The 25,069-nt window shown below is 41.3% G+C and overlaps 1 protein-coding gene across 4 annotated transcripts in view; it reads left to right on the forward strand.

The window, feature by feature from the left end:
• RASSF8 (Ras association domain family member 8) overlaps positions 1-25,069 on the forward strand; it is a 130,044-nt gene that overhangs the window by 46,827 nt on the left and 58,148 nt on the right. Inside the window, exon 1 of one of the 4 annotated variants that reach the window (XM_025187035.2) lies at positions 19,991-20,090. The exons of the other annotated variants lie outside the window; for them this stretch is intronic. The gene's annotated coding sequence lies outside the window, so the exon portion shown is untranslated. Of the gene's footprint in view, positions 1-19,990; positions 20,091-25,069 lie in introns of those variants that run through there. 4 annotated transcript variants of the gene reach the window in all.

Below are 25,069 nucleotides of genomic sequence, written 5' to 3' on the forward strand. Positions count from 1 at the left end.
AAAGAATTTTTTCCTGGTGGGTTTTTTTTTGGGGGGGGGGGTTCACTATTTTTATTAAATCATCTGGCAACCCTAATTGTAGTGCCTTTCAATGTTAAAGAATATTCAAAATTTGTTGCATTCTGTAGGCCTCTAAGAATTGGAAATGAGCAGATTTAAATTTTAAAATGTGAAATCTCTAATCAAGTGAGAACAGAGGATATTTAATAAGCAACTAGATGCATTGGTTGTTTGCATTCCAAACATTTTCTCTTGGTTCCTGCTTCTTAAAAAGACACAAGTTATGTTGGGCATTAAATGTCCAATAACTTAAGGATCATTTTTATAGGTCTCCATTTTTTTTATCTCTGCAGTCTTCTTAAATGGAACTCTCTCAGCTTTCTATGTAAGTGTAACCGTTTCTGTCCATGCTGCTCTGGGCAGATGGACCTTCCCCATTATTTATTATAATTTGTATGTCCCTGGAAGTAAAAATTGCTTTCTGGTTATTTTTGTCCCGGATGCCTTTTTCTACAACCTCTCAGAAAACTGAACATCTATTAGGAAGTGACAATGTATTAGTGATCTGATTGGTTGCTCTGTTTGCATGGTTATCTGTTGACTTAAGGAAAAAGCAACTAGCATGGTGATTGAGTATCAGGGGGAAACGGTACATTTTGATAGCGAAGTGCACTCCAAAAATTTGGTAAGTAGTCAAGGACTGCATGCCTCCATGATATTAATGGAGCAGGTGTGGAGTCGGGGATGGAGGTTGGATGTAGGAGGGAACTTAGGGTAAGGGATTGTGGGGGCGAGGGGGAGGGGAAGATTCTAGGAGGGGGTATGGGTTCAAGAGAGGATTCTGACTGATATCAAGGGTGTTAGAAGGGTGTAGGGGATTGAGTTGCAGGATCTGGGAGGGGACAGATGCAGGAGGGGAGCAGGGGTTGGGGGAGGGCAGAGCTGGGGTGCCAGAGTCAGACTCCGGTTGGGAGGTGCTTACTTGAGTGGCTTAAGGCCAGCAGTACAGATGGTTCCTTCGCTAAGGTCCCTGCCTTCCATGCCCCTGCACTGGCTGCAAGTGCCAGGTGTGGCTCTGAATGATGCAAGCCCAGAGGGGAAAGGATATTTTATGTGCTGCCTGTCCTGCAAATAGGCAGCTCCTATTGGCCAGTTTCTGGCCAATGGAAGCTACAAGATTGTGCTGGGGTTGGAGACTTTAAAATTGTGATAATGCAGTCATTTGGATGGGATGGTGTAATTGTTGTTTATAGTGGATATGAATTTCTCCAAAATAATTACTGCTCTCCCCCCCCCCCCCCCTTTTTTTAAAGGCAACATCTAAAGGACAGCTTTGGCACAAGAATAAACTAGATATTAATTAGTCTAGAATGGAACTTGGTCACTCCTCTGATTAGACCTACCTTCTACTGTCTGGAACAACCTCCCAGTTAAGGATGTGAAATCCCGTTTAATTGGTTAACTGATTAAAGGGGGTATGGGCAGGAGGCATGGTGGGCCCAGGCGTGTCGCAGGCCAGGGTTGCTCCCGTCATCCAGAGCGGCCCCTGCCTCTGGTGTACCTGGACCCACCGCAGAGAGGGCCACCAAAGCAGCGGAGCTGGAGCAGCGGAGCTGGAGCAGCCCGGTGTCCATGGCATGGGAGGAGCTGCTCCAGCCCCCACCCATTAACGGTTAACCGGACCTGGTATCACCTGTTTTCACATCCCTACTCCTAGTAGGAGTAGTCAGGACAAACAGCCTAACTGCTTTTAAGATTGATCTTCATGAGTCTATCAATGGGATTATGTGACACGGTTTCCTGTGAGTTGAGCGGATTGGATTCAATGATCCAAGAGGTCTTTTCTATTCATATGTTCTGTGTTCCCTATGAAATCATGCTGATTCCTCTGCACCTTCGTATATCAGGAAAATCCATTTTGTCATCTTCTGGATGAATTTTGAGTTATGACAAAATGTGCTTCTAGTTAGTGGCAGACTTGGAAGACAGTAAAGGTAGAATTTTGAGCCAGGGAAGCTTTTTTTTTTTCCCTTTTGAGAGTAATGTACAGCTGCCATTGATTTACCTCTTTCAGTGACTCATTGCTAATCCAGTGGAGTTTGACTTTGTAATGAATGAAATAGAAAATCTCCAAATGAAAAATAAGTGCATAATTTGCTTTTAATACAACTTTATAACCTCACATTAAGAAATGCTTATTTACTTTTATAGACACAGAATTAGGAAACAGTGAATTTTATAGCAAATCCCTTAAAACCGGCTATGTTTAAAAATATATAAAAGAGTGGGGCTGGTAAAGGATCAGAAGACACACCATTTCTGTTGAGGAAGAAAACTACGATGCACATTTTCAAAATATTTGAGGCCCAGCCTCCCCGTCCTCTGGTAGAGTTTGGGACCCTAATTTAGCCACAATATAAATAATAGCTGCATATTTCAGTACATTCACCTTTAATTACTTGATGTACTTGAAGTTAGAGGCATTGCAAGTTTTTTACAGTACTGAGCATTCAACAGAACAAATTGCACGGAGACAGACTGCCATTTGGAAGATGAGTGCAGCATTTTAGCTGTGTTGGTACCAAGATATTACAAAGACAAGATGGGTGAGGTAAGATCTTTCATTGGCCCAACTTCTGCTGGTGAGAGAAACAAGTTTATGACCTTACAAAGATCCTCTTCAGGGTTGTGTAAGTTTGAAAGCCATGTGTCTCAAATTTGGAAGATGTGTCCTAGTATACTAGGTTAGATATTTCTCTAAAGAAATTTCTAGATGCAAGAAAGAAAGGATTCTTTTTCTTTAACTGCTGCTCCTCTTTCATACTTATGTGTAAAACAGATCTTATTTAATGACTCAGTAAATATCTTAAATGGTATTACTGTTTCACTTTTCAGTGAGTAGACCGCTTTAAAGAAGTATGGCTGTATCCGAGAATGCTTCCCATGGCTTTTGTTTTCTTGTTCTAAGTTTTTTGCTTATATAGATTTTAAGCCTTTGAATACCATGTGTATTCAAGGAAGAATGGGGGGGATGGGACTTATCTTTGGGAACATAAGGCCAAGTCCTCACCTTGTGGAAGCAGGGGTACATCAGCTGTCTGTTTTGCCCATTGTCTGTGCAGTTATTTAAAATTTAGGTGAATAATGGGGAGAAAGCAAAATTAAATATCACATTTCTTCAGATAACTTGGTTGAAATACAGGCAGTCCCCGGGTTACGTACAAGATAGGGACTGTAGGTTTGTTCTTAAGTTGAATCTGTATGTAAGTCGGAACTGGCATCCAGATTCAGCCGCTGCTGAAACTGATCAGTTTCAACAGCGGCTGAATCTGGACGCCAGTTCCGACTTACATACAGATTCAACGTAAGAACCCCAGGCGTCCCCAAGTCAGCGGCTGCTGAAACTGATCAGCAGCTGATTCCATGAAGCCCGGGGCAGAGCAACTCTGCCTCGGGCTTCCTGTAGTTAGCCCCTGGTCAGTTTCAGCAGCGGCTGACTTGGGGACGCCTGGGGCAGAGCAGCTCGGGTGCTGCTGGGTTGGTCCAGTAGCGTGGCCGCTCCTCGGCGCTACTGGACCAACCCAGCAGCACCCCAGCTGCTCTGTCCCAGGCGTCCTGATTCAGCCGCTGCTGAAACTGATCAGCAGCGGCTGAATCAGGACTCCTGGGGCAGAGCAGCTGGGGTGCTGCCGGGTTGGTCCAGTAGCGCCAAGGAGGGGTGCTGCGGGACCAACCGGCAGCGCCCCACCTGCTCTACCACAGGCCCCGGGCTTTGCTCCACGTCTCCCTGGTCTGCTGGGGGGGGGGGGCACTAGCTGCATTCCCCCTTCCCCCCCTCCCAGCAGACCAGGGAGACGCGGAGCAAAGCGGCGGAGGACCCGGGCCGGACCATGGCGCTTCCAGATCAGCTGGAAGCGCTGCGGATCCGGCCCAGGTTCTCCGCGGCTTTGCTCAGCGTCTCCCTGGTATGCAGACCAGGGAGACGGGGAGCAGCTTATCTCGCCCCGGAGGAGGCGGGCGGCGGGACCAGGCGTCCCGCCGCTCCAGTCCTCCGGGGCGAGAAAATCCCCGTTCGTAACTGCGGATCCGACATAAGTCGGATCTGCGTAACTCGGGGACTGCCTGTAGTGCATACAATTATTTTTCTGACTTTAAAAAAAAAAAAAAAAAAAAAAAGTTGTTTGGCCATCCTATTTTAGTTATCATACTATATCTGGGTCTCTTCCAAAACTTGATCAGAAATAATGAAAGAAAAGCCTAGAAAACCAGTTCAACCTTAGCCCATGCTGTCTTGTGATGTGATGTGTCTTTAGTGACACATGAAACTCAAAGTTTTTTTTTGTCTCAGCTTGGCCAGTTCCCAGTAGTAAGGTGTACGGAAAAAAAAATACCCCACTATTTGATTTCATTTAGCCCATGAGTAGAAGTTACATCCTGGAATAGAATGGAAATGTGAACCACCCTCTTGTATACAGTGATAGAAATGTAGCAGTGTTAGTCTGGTGTAGCTGAAACAAAAAACAGGACTAGGTAGCACTTCAAAGGCTAACAAGATGAAATCAGGTGATTCCTTAATTTCTTGGATAGTGTGAGGCAGTCTTTCACTGTAGTCAGTATAGTATGTTGATCTTAATGGATTGTTCACCATCTTGTTAGTCTTTAAAGTGCTATATAGTCCTGTTTTTTGTTTCACCTCTTGTATACGGACATTGTTCCTGCTATACTAAGACTTGAAATCGACTTTTCTGTTTGCTCTTCACATGTTCACATTTTGAGCACATTTTAATTTATTTCCTTAGCAAAATGATGGCATAAATGCATTAAGCAAGGCAACTGCTTTACTTTGGAATAAGACCGTGTTAGTGATGATCTCTGCCATTTACAACCTATTTCTAAAGTTCTACTTAATCTGTGATTTATCCTGTTTTAATTTTTTTTGTATTGGTCATGGCCTGAATAACACATTTTTATGCTTGTGTTCATACCATGCCACCCTTGCTTCTGCGTTGATTTCAGAATTGGGAGTCCCACCAGCAGCTGCTGCTCTCTGGCTGCCCAAACTGCTAGTAGCGCAGAAGTAAAGCTTGATAACGTGCCTCCCTTCCCCCCCCATAATAGGCTTGTGAACCTTTCTTGTGTCTGGACCCCAGTTTGAGAAACACTGTCTGCTTTTGTGTAGCTGTATACCACAATATAAGAGAAAGTATGCATGACCAGATTTCATGGTCCATGAACTTGGTATGGTTCTATCCCTTTTTCCCCCTCCATCCAGTATATATCAAAGAAGCCAAAGTGTCATAATCAGAAGCTGACCTAGGCTGAGTAAGTGTGTCATATTTTGTCTATGCTTTGTTCAAGTGTCACTGCATGTGCTCTTTCATTGTCATTTTCTTTGTTATATGATCTTGCACTAAACCATGTCCGAAATCTGAGCAGCATGACAGGCGTGTGTACAAATGCAAGCAGGAAGGTAGAGAAAAAAATATACTGTTTATCTCCCCTTTATTACCTCCACCACTGTGTAGATTATGTGCCAGAGCTGCAGTCTTTCAAAAGTAGCATTTTGTTTTTAATACTGGCAATAAAAGTGTCTGATGATGGAGAATGACATGAAACATTTTATCTTTTATGTGAACAATTAAGAAAAAGTTTTGATTAGCTAGTTACATCACTACAAAGGCAGTGGGCTTGCATGTGAGTACTATCCTAATGGGAAGGGGAAAAGAAATGAATGCAGTTTTTCTGAGTAGGCACAAGCCTTATCTGCCTTGTTTCTTCCTGGTAATACTTGGAATGACACTTACTTATGTGCTTTCTTTTATGAACTACATATCTGTCTGTATTACAGGAAGAGAGGTTGGAAACTAAGCACCATCAAACCGGTCTTAAGGCAGATGCTACCAAAGCTGTTATATTTGATCCCTGGGGAAGATTTTGCTTCTGTATACAGGCAGTCCCCGAGTTACACGGATCTGACTTACGTTGGATCCGCAGTTACGAACGGGGCCCATCTCCCTGGTCTCCAGCAGACCAGAGAGAGGAAGCAAAGCCGCGGAGCACGCGGACAGCCCAGACGCGCCTGGGCTGTCCGCTGGCCGCGTGCTCCGCGGCTTTGCTCTGCTTTGCTCCCCGTCTCCCTGGTCTGCAGACCAGGGAGACGGGGAGCAAAGCGGTCCGCTGCCCGCGTGTTCCGCCGCTTTGCTCCCCGTCCCCCTGGTCTGCAGACCAGGGAGACAGGGAGCAAAGCAGAGCAAAGCCGTGGAACACGCGGGCAGTGGACAGCCCAGACGCCTCTGGGCTGTCCGCTGCCCGCGTGTTCCGCGGCTTTGCTCCCCGTCCCCCTGGTCTGCAGACCAGGGAGACCGGGAGCAAAGCAGAGCAAAGCCAAGGAGCCCGAGGGCAGCAGGACAGCCACGGCGCGTCTGGGCTGTCCCGCTGCCCCCGTGCTCCGCAGCTTTGCTCCGGACACCTGTGGTACAGCAGCTGGGGCGCTACTGGTTGGTCCCGTAGCGCCGCTCTGGGCGCTCCTGGACCAACCTGGCAGCACTCCAGCTGCTCTGCCCCAGGCGTCCTGATTCAGCCCCTGCTGGTCAGTTTCAGCAGCGGCTGAATCAGGACACCTGGGGCAGAGCAGCTTGGGTGCTGCTGGGTTGGTCCAGAAGTGCGGAGGAGTGGCAGTGCTACTGGACCAACCCAGCAGCACCTCAGCTGCTCTGCCCCAGGCGTCCCCAAGTCAGCCGCTGCTGAAACTGACCAGTGGTTGACTACAGGAAGCCCCTGCCCCGGGCCTCCTGGAATCAGCCGCTGATCAGTTTCAGCAGCGGCTGAATCTGGACGCCAGTTCTGACTTGCATACAGATTCAACTTAAGAACAAACCTACAGTCCCTATCTTGTACGTAACCCAGGGGCTGCCTGTAGATGAGAACTCCCTTTTTATTTTGAATTGATTGGGCCAGAGGGAAATGTAGGCTGAGAGCAGGAGCTTTCATATTACCCACAAAACTGGGAATAACTCTGCCATGCAATACTTGTATTCTTTCTTTTCTTTTTTGTTAAAAATGGCCAGAGGGGAGGAAATCTGTCAAACAGAAATAAATGTCCTCCAATTCCCAAGATGACAGTCTCTTAGGGATTTTTTTTAATATAACAGATTTCTTGGAGTGACTACAAATTGTCATTAGGTGAAAGTGGAAATTGATGTTGTCTGGCAATGTCTGAAAAGTGAAGAATCATTTCTGTAAGAATTTAGTGCCAATTACAGTTGAGGGAACTCGTGGGATTATTGCAATCTGTGTAGTGTAAACAAAATCTGTGTATTAACACTACTGCTATTCTCACATTATAGCCACTCAGATGCTGAGTAGGATATTCATGTAGTGCCAGAGTAAAACTTGGTTTTGTTCTCATATATGCCAATTTTTACAATGATAGACATCTGTATTTATACCCGTGTAAGTAAAATGATAATCTGTTCTTGGCTACTGTATTCATTTACGTTTGACTGGGTTACAAGGGTGTTTTAAAAAAGATGTGCGTCTCCACAGCCGCTTGTGATAGGATTGTTTGCAAAATGCTTTGAGATCTTTTTGAATGAAGTTACAAAATTGGAAGTCTGTGAAGGTAGTATATTCTCATTAGCACTATATTTAAAAGGACAATTTAGTTCACTCACATTGGGTTTTTTAAAGATGTCTTACTGCAATTAAATAAAAATTAAACCAATTTAAACATTCCTTTTACAGAGACACAAATGTTAGTGATTATAAGGGTATCTTGGAACTGGGAGGTGAACGTTCTTTCCCAGCCTCTGCCACTGATTCATTTCATAACCATGTGCAAGTCACTTAATTTGATTGTACCTCAGTTTCCCTATCTCAAAAGTGGATTTAATGAAATATAGCATCTTTGGCTTTAAAAAAAAAAAATCTATGAAAAACTGTTACAATAGTTTTATGCACATTTTTTTCAATGTCCTTGCAATATGTATGGCATTATCTTATTCTGCCATAGATGCACCAGCAACTTGCCATGTTGCCATCTGCCAAGGAAGTCATGAAAGGGGACTGCTTTGCCCATTCTCCAGATGGTATCATGGAGGATTTTATGAGGGAGTTGGACATGAGTAGGTTAATACAGCCAATAGGCTAATACAGCTATTATATGATTACTTTGATCAATAACAGTGTAGGGATGATCATCTGCAGCAACTGAAGTGTAAAAAAAAAAAAAGCAATGGTCTCAATGCAGCCCATGTCCAAATATTCCAAATCAATCTGTGGATGGAATGTGGGAGGGGGATCAGTAGAGAGGGCTGGGCATAGTCAATTTATGGATACACTTTTAGAATCACAGCAAAGATGTCTTCATTTGGGGGAGCAAGAATACAAATACATTCAAATTATATTTCAGCCTATGCTGAGCTCTCTAATTATACTACCGTCTTCGTGGTTTATGTGCATGGTTCTTTTAGAAAAGTTTTTTAAACAAGCACCAAATATAAATAAATAAAAATCCCACATTTAATTGATTAAATTTTAAACCGAATGAACTTGACACAGAGACTAAAGTTTCTTCTAATCTTTATTTACCAAAAAGTTCCCCCTGCGCTCCCAACAATAATTACATTTAGCTAATACAACTCTGTCAGTTGCTATTTGACCCAATGGAAGCAGGTCCCTTTCACACATCCAAAAGGGAAAAAAGTGTAACATTTTAGTGCAATGACAGTGTTTTACATCAAATAATGTTTAGTGTCATGGCTTTGCTTGCTCTAAGTCATTCTTTCAGTACATCTGACATGGCCTTTACAGTGCTCAATGTGTTTTAAGTGTGCTGAAATAGAGGCTGGAGAAAGCTGTACAAACATCTTTTGTGGAAGACTAGCTGTAATGAATAGTGGAGTTGGAAATGCTAATTGTGGTCCAGTTTCTTTCCTTCTGAAGACTTTTTTGCATTGAAATTCTATTACTGACTAAAAAGTAAGATGTCACTTCTCCCTGCCTAATGCTGAGAGGTGATGGAAAAAATCTGTCGCTTCTCTCAATCCCGTAAATGTAAGTGCCTGATTTGGAAGCCTCTTGACATTCATAAACTCCCTGGTCAAAAGGGACCATCATAAACTCCCTGGCCAAAAGGGACCATTATGACCATCTAATCTATCTTCCTATGTAACACAGACCATAGAATATCCCTAAAATCATTCTTACAGAAGATCTCTTAGGAAAAAACCCAATCTTGATTTTTTTTTTTTTTAAATGATCCATTATGGAGAGACACCACAGCCCTTGGTTGTTCCAATGGTTAATTACTCACTGCTAAAATAGACTCATACAGCTATTGTATAATAACTTTTGATCACTGATGATTAGTATTAAATTATCTGGATGCAAAAGGCTTCATAACCTGTCCCAGTAATCTTTCCCTGGCCATCTTGCCCAAAAACAAAAGTGTTCTTCCAGCACCACCAACCCATAACATTTGCAGACTTCTGACTGTACAAGGATGTGATGGCATTTCTTCTCTCAGAAGACCTAGAGTCTAATAATGAGAAACCTAAGATGTCCTGATTAGTGGTCTTCCAGAATTATCATTAGTTTTGATAGCCATTCGGCCTAACATCCTATACAGCTGACTAAAATTCTGACCCTCTTAAACTACAGACAGTCTCCATGCCATGGATAAGGGATGCTCTGGCCATGCTGGAGCATCTCTACTCATGACAGGCCCTGCAGGGCTGGCGTGGCCCCCTGCCCTCTGCTCCAGTCCTCACTGATTAACTGTAACAGGTAAGCCTCACCTATTAAAGTTAACAATTAACATCCCTAGTCTTATTGAAGGCTAGGTGCCCTAGCCCCTGCACGTGAGGCCCAACTTCTTCAGGGAGCACAGCTCTGCCCACCCACCATGCGCAAGGGCCCAGCAATTCTGTCAATCCCCCTAAATCTTGCACATCTGCCATGACATCCTTGCCTTTTCTTTGTAGTATTGTTGCAGTTGTGTTGGTCCCAGGATATGAGACACAAGGTGGGTGAGGTGATGTCTTTTATTGGACCAACGGCTGTTGGTGAAAGAAACAATCTTTGGAGCTAAAGAAGACCTCTGTATCTCAACAGGTTGTCCCATTCACCAACAGAAGTTGGTTCAGTAAAAGACATCACCTCACCCACCGTGGGAGACATGCAATCTGGCAGCTGAAGGAACATGTGAAAAGGGCTAATTAGAAGAGTCACACTGTTGAATGGTACTTAGAGAGAGAATGTCTGAGTCTTAGCAACATGGAAGACGTGTAAAGAGAATACGGAATACACTGGGTGGTGGGACCTTGTTTGTACCCTAAGCAAAGTTTGATAGTGCGAGAAGGGTTCAGACTGAGAACAAGCTACAAGATTATAAACTTTTTTTCCTCCTTTTCTCTGCTGCCTTTTTTCTCACCTCACTGCCCCGAACCCCTTGGTTGCTTTTTTCGGGTGAGTGTGTGCAGGGAGTGCTCTACAGTATTTCCATTCCTCACCCAACCACCCAAAAAATGTCTCCTCCATGAATAAATAGTGCCATTCAGCTTTTCGCATCATCAGCAGCATGAAACTGACACGATTCTTTAAGGCTTTTCTGCTGGCTCTTGGATCTGAAAAGTAAAATTGAAAAGTCATGTTAATTTCACCCTACTTTTAGCAAAACAAAGGACAGCATCATAGGCACTGGACTTGTTCCTTTCTCTTTATGTTCAGAAAGTGACAACCCTGAAACTGAATTTTGTTTCAGATAAGAGCTTAGTGTTTAGATCACCTAAAGAATCAATCATTTAAACTTTAAAGAAACTTCCTGGTCTCCACGGAAGAGCTTTTTCAATTCCTGTTTATCTAATTTGATAACATTATAGTTAAGTTTATTTATATGGAAGTTTGGTCATAGTAAAACTTCGCACTCATTGAGTATGTATTACTCTGCTAAGATCCTTTCAGCAAACAGCAAGGAGGATTGGGAAATGCTTTGGGTTTGTCTGTTTTGGGTGGGTGGGTGTGGGTGGGGGGGGGTGTGTGTGTGTGTGTGTTGGTTTTTTTTTTTTGCACAGATTTCTGCGAGACAGCTGCACAACACAAAAATCATTTTGCCTCTTGGTAGTGATATCTGTATTCTTTACTGCATTTCCTATAGTGTAGTACCTAACACATATACAGTGGATCTCTCTTCCCTCCCCCCCTACAGCTGCAGCCTCTGTCTTATTCTGTTTTTGTTTAGCATGTGTGGAAAAGGTAGTGTTTTTATTTCTTCTCTGTGGATAGAAGGATCGGTTTTCCCATATTGCTTTTACTAGCCTAGAGGTGTAAATCAAGTTACACATCTCAGTCTGCAGAATCAGTCCACTTGTTCTGGACATTTTGGAGATCTGTCCTTTGTGTAGTCTCAAGGTCAAGAGTGTTTTTCTAAAACTATACTTGTATCAATTGATTGCTGGACTCTGGCCTAAGGTTGTCATTCATGTATGTTTTCTCAGAGGTTGCATAGTATTGCAGAGAAATAGGTTGATCTTGATATCTGTTGTTCTTCTTTCCTACTTGGTTGGTAATACATAACCCACATACTAGGCATGTAATAATTCCATGCCTGACTGAATACTAAGAAGCACCAAACAGGTAAAGGGTGCCTCCTCATTACCATCTCTATTTGGATGAATCCAAGAATAATTCAAATACCTATCTGTCTTCTATATCTTCTGCATTCTACATCTTCTGCATTATAAGGTTAAGCCAATAGGATCTTTATTAGATGGGAAGTTAAGGAGCCTAGAAGGTTAGTGTGTGAGAGCAGATAAAATTTCAGCATTTTTGTTTGGGCTGGGTTTTTTTCTTATTGGAATCCTTTTTGTCCTGAGGTGCCTAGGTCTCTGGAAACTGGTATAGCAAGTGATCTTTCTTTCCCAGTTATACTCTGATTGGTGGATTATTGTTTACCAGATCCTATCAGGAAGTGATTTGATCTGAGGATGCAAAGTGGGTGGCGGCAGCTATTGAAGCAAATCCAGTTTTTGCAAAAGAAACAGGTCTGAAAAGACAAAATGTGACATTGATTGCTTGGACCTTCCTCCTACCTTTTCCCCGTAGCAAATCCTTCTTTTTTAAGGTTTTGCATGAGTCATTTGAGGGGTTAATGTTCATGCAGAGCTAAAATTTAATATAATTCTGGCTATGGCTGCAGGTTATCCATCCGTCTGAAGTGATGGATCAGCATCACAGCTACTGCATTTTTTAGGTAAAAATAGGCCATTCTTTTCTTTTGAGTGTTAAACTAGACGGGAGCAGTTAACGGGAGGAATTTCAATTAATACTTGTTTTGACCTTCCTTGACAGTTTCTACCATTGCCTTCATTTACAGTAAATTGATTGTCTTGAAGCTGACTTCTGAAAGCTTTTTCCAGAGCAGAACTTAACCAGATGTATGTTTTTCAGATAAACTGAGTGACCGTGGTACATTGCAGTTTTATTTATATCCCTATTAATAAGCCTTAGCATCAGTGCACATGGGTTTTGATAAGAGGTACTGCTGTCCTACTTTTGATGATTCATACTGATAGGTAAGATTAGTGCTTGACTTGGTAGTTGTAGTCTGACACAGAGCAAATAGAAGCTGGATAGAATAACTATTTATTTTTTTCATTATTGTGAAGTCCCAATAATGTACAAAATTCAAGCCATTACTTCACAAATTATTCTGATAATCCAGCACACGTCTATAAAGTAAGCTTTCTATTGTCAACATGGATCCAAATTATTCTGATAGACTTTATTTGCTCATAAGTTTAAGGGGAGTTTGTGTTCTGTAGACAGTTTATTTGAAATTTATGTTAGGGGCATTTGGAATCTTGGAGAGGAATCCTTTCCATTCTTTGTATGAATCTGCATAAATAAAATGAAGATTTGTACTTGCAGTTTTAGTGTATGAAAGCATTAAAAATTGGTATGCAACTCAGGATGCAGACTTATAGTCCTATAAATACACTTCAGATGTAGACTGAAAATAGGTTCTCTCCTGCACTTAGTTTCCCGTAGCCAAAACTCCATATTTTCCTATCTCCTGAAAAGGCTATCTAGTGATATTTGCACTCAACAAAAAATTAACAGAACAAACTGACATTTAAACAGTAACTGAACTGTTAGAAGAAAAAAACCCTGCAGTTATGTGTGAGCTAGTAGGGGAAATGAAAAATCAGCATATATTTCACCAATTAATTCATATCTTTACAGCATATGCCTAGAATAAACCAATTTGTTGCAACATTATCAGTCCCTTTTCTATTTAATATTGTTTCTGCTCCTTCTGGTACCAGTGTCCCTTTCTGACACCAGTGTTGTCCCTCTGCAAAGCCAATAGCAGATGTTTGGGGCCTTATAGACTGATTTACCAGGGGATTAGAAACAAGTGACCTAGAGCATAGTCTTAGTTAAAATAACCCATAACTAACTGCCCACCCCATGGTGAGGGTTCACACCTAGTTTAATCTGTGAGGATACATAGCAGGGCTAACGTCGAATTAAGCTACGCAACTTCAGCTACGTCAATTGCATAGCTTAAGTTGAAATAGCTTTACTCGGCTTTTGGCACCTTCTACACAGCAGAAAGTCAAAAGAAGAACACTTTTCCTTCGACTTCCCTTACTCCTCATGTAATGAGGGTTACCATGAGTTGGAGTAAGAAGTCGTCCAGCTGGACATTATTTCAAAATAAAGGCTTGTAGTGTAGACGTACACTATGTTATTTCGGAATAACAACAGTTATTGCAAAATAACGCTGCTGTGTAGACATACCCTGAGAGCTCAACTCCCCAAATCAACTACTCTAGAGGGGGATCACGTGGCACACAACAGACTACATAGTGCTCTTTGTAGAATAATTGCTTTTATTAATCAACCAGTTGGTAGGTAAAGTGCGATCTGGTCAAGTAGAGAGATACATCAATGTAGAATGTGTAACATTTGCATTACTCACACTGTGCTCATGTTCATCCTCCCCACCAGTCGCTGTCATCCTGTCTTTGCTCGAACTCCCACCAAGGCATGCAGGCCAGTATACAGATTTATGAAGGTTTTAACTCCTTTTCCTTATTTGAATTTCCACACCTCAGTAGGTATAGGGTGCCCTGTTTTTCAGAGGCCAACTCAGAGTTCCCCTTGTACTTTTTAACATTTGTCACACTATAACAGGTGATTACCTTAAGAAAGCCTGTAATATGTCACCTTGGCTACCGACTGTCATCTTATGGTGTCTACTGATCTCTCATAGACTCTGTTTATCCAAAAATCCACATATCACAGACCTAGGCACAAGCTCAGTGGGTTTTTTTGTATTTACTTACGGTAATTTATCTGAAGTCCTAATGCCTACTTTGGTAAAACTGAATATTGCATAAGCCTGTAGCCTCTGGGCCATATGTTTCAACATTAATTAATGCTTATATTTCATCCTCTTAAGTGAATCCCAACTAAATGTATAAAATGATGGGGATTAATTTAGCTGTTACCACTCGAGAGAGATCTTGGAGTCACTGTGGATAGTTCTCTGAAAACATCCGCTCAATATGCAGCAGCAGTCAAAAAGGCATCCTGAATTAGGCCTCAATTGCAGTATTGTGTCTAGTTCTGGGCATCACATATCCAGAAAGATGTGGAGAAACTGGAGAAGGTCCAGAGAAGAGCAACAAGAATGATTAAAGATCTAGAGAACATGACCTATGAAGGAAGATTGAAAGAATTGGGCTTGTTTAGTTTGGAAAGGACATGATAGCAGTTTTCAAGTATCTAAAAGAGTGTCACAAAGAGGAGGAGAGAGAAGTTATTCTTCCTAGCCTCTGAGGACAGGACGGGAAGCAGTGGGCTTAAACTGCAGCAAGGGAGGGAGGTTAGGTAATAAATGAGGAAAAACTTCCTAACTGTCAGGGTGGTTAAACACTGGAATAAATTGCCTGGGGAGGTTGTGTATTCTCCATCTCTGGAGATATTTAAGAGCAGGTTAGACTTTTATAAGGGATGGTCTAGATGGTACCGGGTCCTATCATGAGGGTGGCAGGGAACTGGACTTGATGATCTCTCGAGGTCATTCCAGTTCTGGTATTCTATGATTCTATGATAACTTTAGGAGTCATTAAAAAGGGGATAGAGAATAAGATATAGAATATCTTATTGCCTCTCTATCAATCCATGGCATGACCACTTCTTAAATACTGTATACAGATGTGGTCATTTCATTTCCAAAAATTTATCTTGGGATTGGAAAAAGTTCAGAAAAGGGCAATAAATTATTAGGGGTATGGAACAGCTGCTACATTAGGAAAGATTAATAGGACTGGGACTTTTCCATTTAGAAAAGCTATCTCTGGATCTATAAAATCATGACTGATGTGCAGAAAGTAAATAAGGAAAAGTTATTTATTTGTTCCCATAACACAAGAACTAGGGGTCACCAAATGAAATTCATAGGTAGCGGGTTTAAAACAAACAAAAGGAAGAATCTCTTTGCAGAGTCAACCTGTGTAACTCCTTGGTAGAAGATGTTGGTCAAGACTTTAACAGAGTTCAAAAGGAGCTAGATAAATTCATGGACGATAGATCTATCAATGGCTATGGACCAGGATGGTGTCCCCAACCTTTGTTGATCAGAAACTGGGTATGGGTGACGGGTGGGATCACTTGATGATTGTCTCTGGGGCACTTGCATTGGTCACTGTTGGAAGATAGGATACTGGGCTAGATGGGCTTTTGATCAGACCCAATGTTCTTTATATCTTAAATCTACCAGACACCTTTTATCCTTGATAAAGGAATCCTGATTTGTTCTGACTGTAACAAACACAACCTTGGAGCAGACTTGGTCAAAGAGCATGCAAGCAATCTCCTCTTTGAAGAATATCAGCCTGGTTCCTAGGGAGCCACTCTGACTCAAAATTAGTTTTCTGTTATTTGCACAGACCTTTATGCAGCACATTGCATAACAAAACTGAACACCAGTATCACATTTAATACATGCGGGTTTTTATACCACACATTCTTTCCCGGTAAGATACTCTCATTTTATTAAGTATTTTCCTTATTTTTAACAGTAGAAATGACTTACTAGCTAAGTTTTCCAAACCTTTTCTTTAATTTTTCTTCTCTCTTCTGTGTTTGAATGTATGAATGAAACAAATTAGTAAGCAGTTACTCTAATGTATAATTAAAAATGGGGATGAAGGCAGCCTTTCTGTCAGTCTTTCTGTCAGTGTCTGGCATATATGCATACTGGCTTATGAAGGTAGTTTTCCACTTTTCGGTAGGTTATTTGTTGGTAGAAGTTGTATATTGAAGGTAGTATCAAAACTAATCATAACCTGTATTTAAGGATCATAATATAGGCTTAAACGAGGCTAAGAGACCTATTAAGTGTCTGTTGTTCCCATCTGAGGCTCATTTTGTTGCCTCTAATGGCTCCCTGGTTTTTCTATCCTATTATACCTTCCTCCCAAACAAAAATCTGTAGTGACTCAGCCTTTTTTGAACATCTGCAGTATAGGTTTGCTCAACTTTCTTAATAGTGGTAGGACCTCCATGTTTTCATAATATATCTCTTCCATCCCTTGCCGTGAGAGCCTCTAAACAAATATCCCTTTTGCTAATTCAGCCATTTTGATGGATCCTCTTTGGATTCCAGTGGTTTTCCTAGCCAGCCTTGTTCTTTAGAAGCTTCAGCAGGTAGCCGAGTTAGTCTGTACAGGATAAACTTAAAAAACAACAAATGGTCTGGTAGAACTTATAGACTAATAAAACATGTAGATGGTGGTATGAGCTTTCATGGGCACTGCCCCTACCATCTCCCTTCCTTAGGGAAACTATCCCATCTTCTATCTCTTTTGACTTAACATTAAGATTTCCTTCAATTGCATGTTTCTCTCCTACCCTCTACCCTCCCCATTTACTATTTCTTCGTACCAAAGTTTTAGGCCTTCGAAGTCTTCTTGACTGTGTATTAAAGCCCCAAAATCTGGCAGTGCATATTAAAAAGAAAATAAAAATACTTTGTAATGAGCCTTCTCTTTAGCGCATAACTATCCTTGGTTTATTCCAGTCTACTTCTGCCAAGCCTCTGCTTCCACCTCCATTTCTCTCCCACACTCCAACCACATTCCTACTTTTAAAGAACATTCTGAACCGCTATACAGTTGGGCTTACCTGGAGAAATCTGACCCTCCCAGAGCCAGTCAGCAGCTCATCTCGTATCACTCAGGCAAACTGACAGGCTGTTTAACTTCTCCTGCTGTTATCTTATGTTTGGATCTAAGTAATTTGTAAGAGATCTGTTTGCTTTGATGTCTATAAATGCCTCTACAGGCTGTGAAGGGTGTTTTTATCTCTTGTGCCCAAATAGGAACAGCAAGTAATGTAACCAGTAAGGAAAAACCAACATGAAAACCTAGAGGTTTTGCATTTAATGAATGCCGCCTTGTGATTGAAAATCAAATACAGACTGAGGCACTGAGACTAGGTTCACAGGTTGCCTACAACTTCAGCATTTATTGGATATCTTATTTTGTCCTAAAAAAGGTACAGATTAACTATCCTCATAAGGCTTTAATGTGTAGTCTTTGATCTATAACTTGATATCTGATTGCATTCTTTTTCAGCTTTTTATTTTAACAGGACATGCCACATTATGTTCCTCTTTATGCCATACTCGCTTGGGTCATCCACTTACCCATCAATCAGAGCTAGATATACAGATTAAGTAACTTGGGGGAAGGCAATTTATCTTGTCACAATACAGAGAACAGGAAGGAATATGCCTTACTCAGTGGTTGTGACTTGCTATAAAACAGTGTTAATAAGCCTGACACAATGATACTATTGTAGAAATATAGTAAATACTGGTTTTATAATAATCAGTGTGGAAGGGATACTTAACTTAAGTTCTAGATCTCAACTGTTGGTTAAAAATTATGTTGCATTATGTCATTGGCAAATTTGTTCATCCAGGCCAATATCTCAGGGGAATTATGGGTATATAGTCCTACTGCCTTTGGAAATTTTTACATCTGGAACTTCTCCAATTTATGGATTATTTGACAAACTTTTTTTAAAAGAATAATTCCCCCTCTTAGTTTGAATTTAGCATGAGTAGAATCTCGTGACTACCTAATATGGTGTCTATTTAATATTTGTGCTGTTCTGGGAAGCTTTTGGAATACTGTATTCTTGTACTTTACTTTATTTATGCCAGTAAAATGTGAGACAAAATGAGACTTTTTAAAAATTAAAATACATTTGTATTCTATCTCATTTTATTCCAGCAATGGTACTTTTCTGGGTTTTTTAAAAAAGACATGAATTTTTCTCTGAACAAACTTTTTTATTTAAATTAAAATATCAAAATTTTATTTTCTATCAGATGACTTCCCTAAATATATAATTGATTGCATATAATCTAGCAGAAGGGTAGTGTTAAGCCTACTACAGAGTAGTGATGTAGACGACTACCCAATTAGCCTGGGCTTATCTGGTAGTTGAGTCGACTGCTCAACTACTCGCATTACCCCTTACATTTTTGTCTTACTGTATCGGGGGGGAGAGCCAGTGCTAGATGGAGCCGGCTTAAAAGCCAGCTCTGCCCAGCACCGTCTCTGCAGTGCCACCAATTCTCCCCCTCTTTCACCTACATGCTGCTGCCTCTAACAGAGGCAGCAGTGCGGGGCAGAGGAAACTTCCACGAAGCAGCCTCTGACTGTGGGCAGAGGCCTGTTCTTGTCTGTGGCTGCCCACAAACAAGGGCTGCTCCAACAGCAGCCTGTAAACAGGGGCTGCTGCTGAAGCTACTGGGACCCCTCATAGACAGTCGCTCCTGGATCCAGCACAGGCCAGGACTGAGCAAGCCTGGTTCAGTCCCAGCTCACGCTGAGTCCAGTAGCTACCCCCACTGTGGCTCTGCAGTTTAAATGTAGTCAGAGCTGAGCTGCCTGCACACCCTACTCTTACTACATTTACACTGCAGAACCGCACCAGGGGTAACTCCCGGAGGCTTCCTTTTCTTATCAACTAATCGTGTAGTCGATAAAATTTCTGTCAGCCACGTGATTAACTATTTACTTGCTTCCTAACAGCCCTATTACAGAGCTCACATAAACATCTTCACAAACAGAATTAATCTCTGTCTACACTTAACTTCATCTTTCAAACCTGTAAAGTAGTGAATTCTCAAACTTCCGTTCGTTTTTACCCAAATGAAAGTGCGGTTGTTTGTATGTGCAAAGGGTTATTTTAAACTGCATCCTTTTAAAACTGTATAGTGGCCAATTCTCTTCCCAAAGAACAGCACTTCCACCTGGATTTGGAATTCTGATGAGCCTTATATGGTCCTGGGACTTGGCTACCTTTTTCCCTACTGTATTTGCTGCCCAAAAAGTGGTGATCCACAAGGTACTGCTAACTGCACTGAGCTAAGGAGATGGCTGCTGTTTCTTGGGTTCCTGGTGGATTCTGGAATTGGTTTGTTGGTGGTTTTTGCCAGGGTTTGATGCAAAACCTGTCATGAACAGGAGCTTGTATAAGAGATGCAATGGAATAGCCTGGGAAATAAAGTTATCGGATGTCCTGATTTTATAGGAACAGTTTTGTCTTACATGGGCATAGGGATGTGAGTGGTTAACTGGCAGCCTGGCTGGGCCAGAGCAGCGTGCCACCCATCATTAACTGATTAAACAGGATTTTACATCCCTAGATGGATACCTATTACCTTGTAAACCGCTCCCCTCCCCTCTGATTTTTTCACACATAGTTTCCTGGTAGAGTGACCAGATAGTAACAAGTTTTGGATGACTCCTTTCTTCTATTTATATTTAATGTATGCATATATAAAATACGTGTTTATGAAGAGGAATGTGTGTGTTAGGGATGTCAAAATCCCATTTAATTAATTGGGATTAAATTACCTGGTTAAATGTTAAGTTTAACTATTCAACTGATTAAACAACAGGCGGGGGGGACCATTCCAGCCCACCTGCCACAGCTGCTACTGGCCTGTGGGACTGCCATGACAAGCCGTGGGTAGAGAGCTGATGATTAACCGTTATCCAGTAAGTATCACCCATCATTCACCAGCTACACCATGTGCTTTTTAAATATACTTACATATATTAAGGATGTGAATTGGTAACCAGTTAACTAGTTTATCCATTAAAAGTGATGTTTACAAGGTAACTGGTTACTCGTTCACATCCCTTTTGTGTGTTTGTGTGTGTGTGTATGTGTATATATAATATATATATATATAAAGCTAGTGAGTGGCTGATGGAGCTCTTTTGTAAAAAGGTTTTATATAGTATTATAAGTAAAATCTAAGATTACAGTAGCTAACAGAGTTTTATGCGCATTATCAGCTTTATGGGGATTTTTCCCCCCCCTTTTTTTGTCAGTCTGTTTCCCTGGTTTTTAGGGCTTTCAGAATTTATTGTAGAACAGATATCCAGAATGTAAAGTTTTAATGCTTGGGGATTTTTATAAATTGGTTCTATTCCTTATGTTTACAAAGGAAATATTCCACGCATGAACAGGGTGCAAACTGATACTGTGCTGACCGCCTGAGTCTGCAAACAGTCTGAAACTAACTCTTCAGATAGGTGAACTAGCCCATTCGCACTAGAATTTATACCTGAAATGGTGACCATGTCGATTGTACTTTCTTAGGTGTCCAAAAGTCATATCTATAGTTGTCCCTATCATCTCCTTTGATTAATTTATGCCTTTGCAGTGCAATAATTCTTGGCATGTTAAAATCAAACCATGATGAGACAGCTAAAATAAGTTGATAACTATTGAATAAATAATATAAGGGTTACCGCATGATCTGTATTGATTTTCATGTTTGGTTCATATTCATTTTTCTGCTTTATGATGTAAATGGTGTTGGTACAGAATTCACCAGCTGCTTTGTGAAAGTAGTATAGAATCCATGAACCTTACCTCTGATCTTATGCCTGCTTGCTACATGTGATATAGGACCATGCATATGTATATCTCTTTGGAAAGAGCGAGTAGGGAATGCTACCAGTTACTTCCTTCCTCTCCCCTCTTCCCCAAGTGTTTGGTGTTTGTAGTGCTTGGGGTATCAATCTAATTAAATAGCATATGGTATGTACTTTGCTTTTTGGTAAATAGCTAAATAGTGATCTAACATTTAATCCTGTGTGTGCCAAACAGATACAAGAGTGAACATATGCAAACTTTTTCTCTAGGAGTGTAAAATATGGGTGAAATTCTACAGCCCGCATTATACAGAAGACCAGACTAGATGTTCACAACAATCCCTTTATGGCTGAATATGAATGTGTATTACCTGATCTGCGGAACTCAGGAGCAATACAGTTATATAGCAGCACAAATTGTTATCGGTGGCAGAACTTGCCGTTGTTTTGGAGTAGGGTTTTCTAGACAAGCACTATCTTATATTTTTTATAGAGAATTTTTGGTCCCACCTTGTAACTGCTATGTGTAGCTACAAAATATGAGCCACTTCACCAGTCATAAAATATGACTCTCTGCAGCAAGTTGGTAGAGAAAGTAAAGAATACTTGATAAGCAAGCAGTAGGTTTAAAACAAACAGAAGGAAGTTTTTCTTCACTCAGCGCACAGTCAATTTGTGGAACTCCTTGCCAGAGGCTGTGGTGAAGGCTAGGACTTGAACAGGATTCAAAAAAGAGCTAGATAGTTTCTTGGAGGTTAGGTCCATCAATTGCTATTAGCCAGAATGGGTAGGAATGGTGTCCCTAGCCTCTGTTTCTCCAGAGGTGTGTGACTGGAGGGATCACATGAGTATTACCTGTTGTATCCTCTCCCTCTGAGGCATCTGATATTGGCCACTGTCTGCAGACAGGATACTGGGCTGGATGGACCATTGGTCTGACCCGGATTGGCTGTTATGTTCTATCTAAATGAAATGGCAAGGGAAATTTAGGAAGACAGAATAGGACTGCCCTAGTGGTATTTGTCCAGAACAGATGTTTGTTAAAATCAGAGCTGATTGAAAAGTTCTGAAGAAATAGTAAAATCATTGGACTTTGCTGAATTTTGAGGGTCTTTAATCTATTGTGAAACATTATCAATTTTTACTTTAATGTATTAAGGTATTTGAAGGAATTTACTGAAGCACCTTTTGATTATTTGCCAGGTGTCTGCAGTGGTACTCATTCATTATTTAGGACTTGAAATTGGCTTTGCAGGATGCCTGGGTTAGAAGCAATGCCCTGCTCAATCAGAAAGTATGTGTTTGGAGTGAACTCCTCAGTCTCTGATTATGTCTGGGAGATGCACATCTCTTGTCATCTACTTTGAGCACTTTTTATTTCAAATTTGCATTATAACTGTAATTTAAGTTTGCATGTCCTGTATTGTTGGTTCACTCTTGTGGGTGCATGTTGATTTGCTGCCAGGAGGGGGGCAGTTGTAGAACAACTGGCCTTCCACTTGTCATTCAGGGACCTGTTCACATATGTAGTTCTAGCCAATCATAAAGAAGTGCTATCACCTTCAAAGCATTGCAGGCCAATAAATGCCAAAGAATTAAAACTAGTCCCCTTTTTTGTGAATAGTATTGGTTATGAAGAATTGCATTTTTCTCTCTTTGGGTGTTTGTTTATTTTCCCACCTCTGAAATTTGATATTTAGTGAATTTTGAAATTCTTAACATTTCAATCCTATTTATAATTGGCAAAAGTGGCTGGAGAATGTGGGTTTTCTAATTTAATCACTTTCCCCATTTTCCCCCTTCATTTGGAGAAGTGATATCTTGAAAAAATTTGATCAGGTCTGTTTGTGAATTCTGTCTTTTAAATCCACTTCAACTCCTAAATTCAGTTCAACATGGTACACATTAAATGGATTAAAAACTGGCTACCTGATAGATCTCAAAATGTAATTGTAAATGGGAAAACAGGTGTGTTTCCAGGGGGGTCCCACAGGGATCAATTCATGGCCCTATACTACTTCACATTTTACCAATAACCAGTAAGAAAACATAGTCACCACTAAAGTTCAGATGACACAAAAATAGGGAAGAGGACAGGGTTTGTGTCGACTGACTACATGATTAGTCGATAAGGGAAGGCACTCAGAAGGAGCTATTCCCTCCATGGCTCTGCAGCTTAAATGTAGTAAGAACCGAGCATGCAGATAGGTAGATAAATTCATGGAGGATAGATCCACCAATGGCTAATAGCAAAGATGATCAGGGATGGTGTCATTAGCTTCTGTTTGTGAGAAGCTGGGAATGGGAGACAGGATGGATCACTTGATTACCTGTTCTGTTCATTCCTTCTAGGGGCATCTGACATTGGCCACTATTGGAAGATAGGATACTGGGCAGATGGGCCTTTGGTCTGATTCAGTATGGCATTCCGATGCTCTTATTGGATAACCTGCCTTATTGTGATAGGTACAGATAATTCAGTCTATTTAACTTAACAAAGAGAAAGTTAAGGGTGACTTGATTAAAGACTATATGAATCAACATGGGGAACAAATACTTGATAATGGATAGGATTGCCAGATGATTTCAACAAAAATACCAGACACATGACATTATATCACAATCTACATTACATCTTATTTAGAAAATACCAGACATTTATATTTTCTCAATTTGTTTCCTGAACAGAGAGCTTAAACACTGGACTGTCCGGTTCAAAACCGAACACCTAGCAACCTCAGGAATGGACTACTTGGGATCTATTAATCTAACATATTTTTCTAAATTTTAAAAGGGGCCAAGGGTCATGACGTCAGTTTTAAATTTCATTTGAAAGCCTAAATCTTCAGCAGCACTCTGCCCAGGAACATTCTAGAACACTGATTCATTGTTGACTCAGGAGGAAGAGAGCTGTTGAATCACTTACACCACTTCCTGCAATAGTCTGATTTTTTCCATTTCTATTTAGAAGGTGGAGCTGCTAACCAGTTCTCAACTTACTTAAGCTCCTGAAAACTGACAAGATCACAGCACTGGAAATAGAATATTACATTCGCTTATAAGCTTTAGAAAGAATGAAGAATTAGATTTATGGGATCAGACACACATTCCATGTGCTCAATATTGGCATGAGTATTAAGATTCCATCCTTCTGCATCAACAGGTGAAGATAGGGAGCTTCCTATTTGTTGTTGTAGCAAACACTGTTGCTGTAAGCTCAGGCAGTGCTCTTGATTTTTTTTCCATGATCTCTCTCCATCAGCATTTTGGAACACACTTTTGCACAGGCCGCAGATGTTTTTGACTGGTTAACTGTCCACTCCCTTGCCTCTTCAGCCTTTTCTTTCCACTACAATTCAGCTCACAGTTCTGACAGTTTGTTGGATCTCTTGTTCAGCTGCAGCAGCATCCTTCAAAATGGGCAAATTACTAAGAGCCTTCCTGTCTTACAAAGGATGGCCTTATTCCTCTGAGAATTCAACTGAACCCAGTGCCCACTGACTCAATATGCTCTGTACAGCCTTGTTCACATGTCAGCCCTGTTTGCATATTTGCTCACTGCACAAGAGGCCTTTTTTGGTGAACAGGCTTTATTCTCTATTAGAAAATAATCACTTGAATCATGCAATATGGCAGGACTTCATCGCTCTGCATGCAGGAGTCTCCCTCATCATGTTTCTGTTGGTGGGGTATATCATAAGTTTCTCTAATTCTCATCTTCACTTTGTTGCTACCATCCACAGGTATGAAGAGCTGGGTGAGTTCCAAGCTAATCTTAAAGTGTCTAGAGAGAGAATTATTTTTCCCTCTTTCTGCTGCTCCAGGATGTTTTGGCTGTGTAGAGCAACAATTCTCAAACTGAGAGCCAGGACTCCAAAGTGGGGGGCAACCCCATTTTAATGGGGTTGCTAAGGCTGGTGTTGAACTCGCGGGGATCTGGGGCCTAAGATGCTGGGACAGGTCTTACGGAGTGGTGCTGAGAGCCATTGAACCAAATGGTAAACCCTGTATATAATGGAAACCACTTCAAGCCAAGGGGTGTGTCAGCCCCAGTCCAGTCCTAGCACCTATGTCTGGAGCTGAAGCCTGAG

Source organism: Pelodiscus sinensis, chromosome 1 (assembly GCF_049634645.1).
Source record: "Pelodiscus sinensis isolate JC-2024 chromosome 1, ASM4963464v1, whole genome shotgun sequence".
Lineage (NCBI taxonomy): Eukaryota > Metazoa > Chordata > Testudines > Trionychidae > Pelodiscus > Pelodiscus sinensis.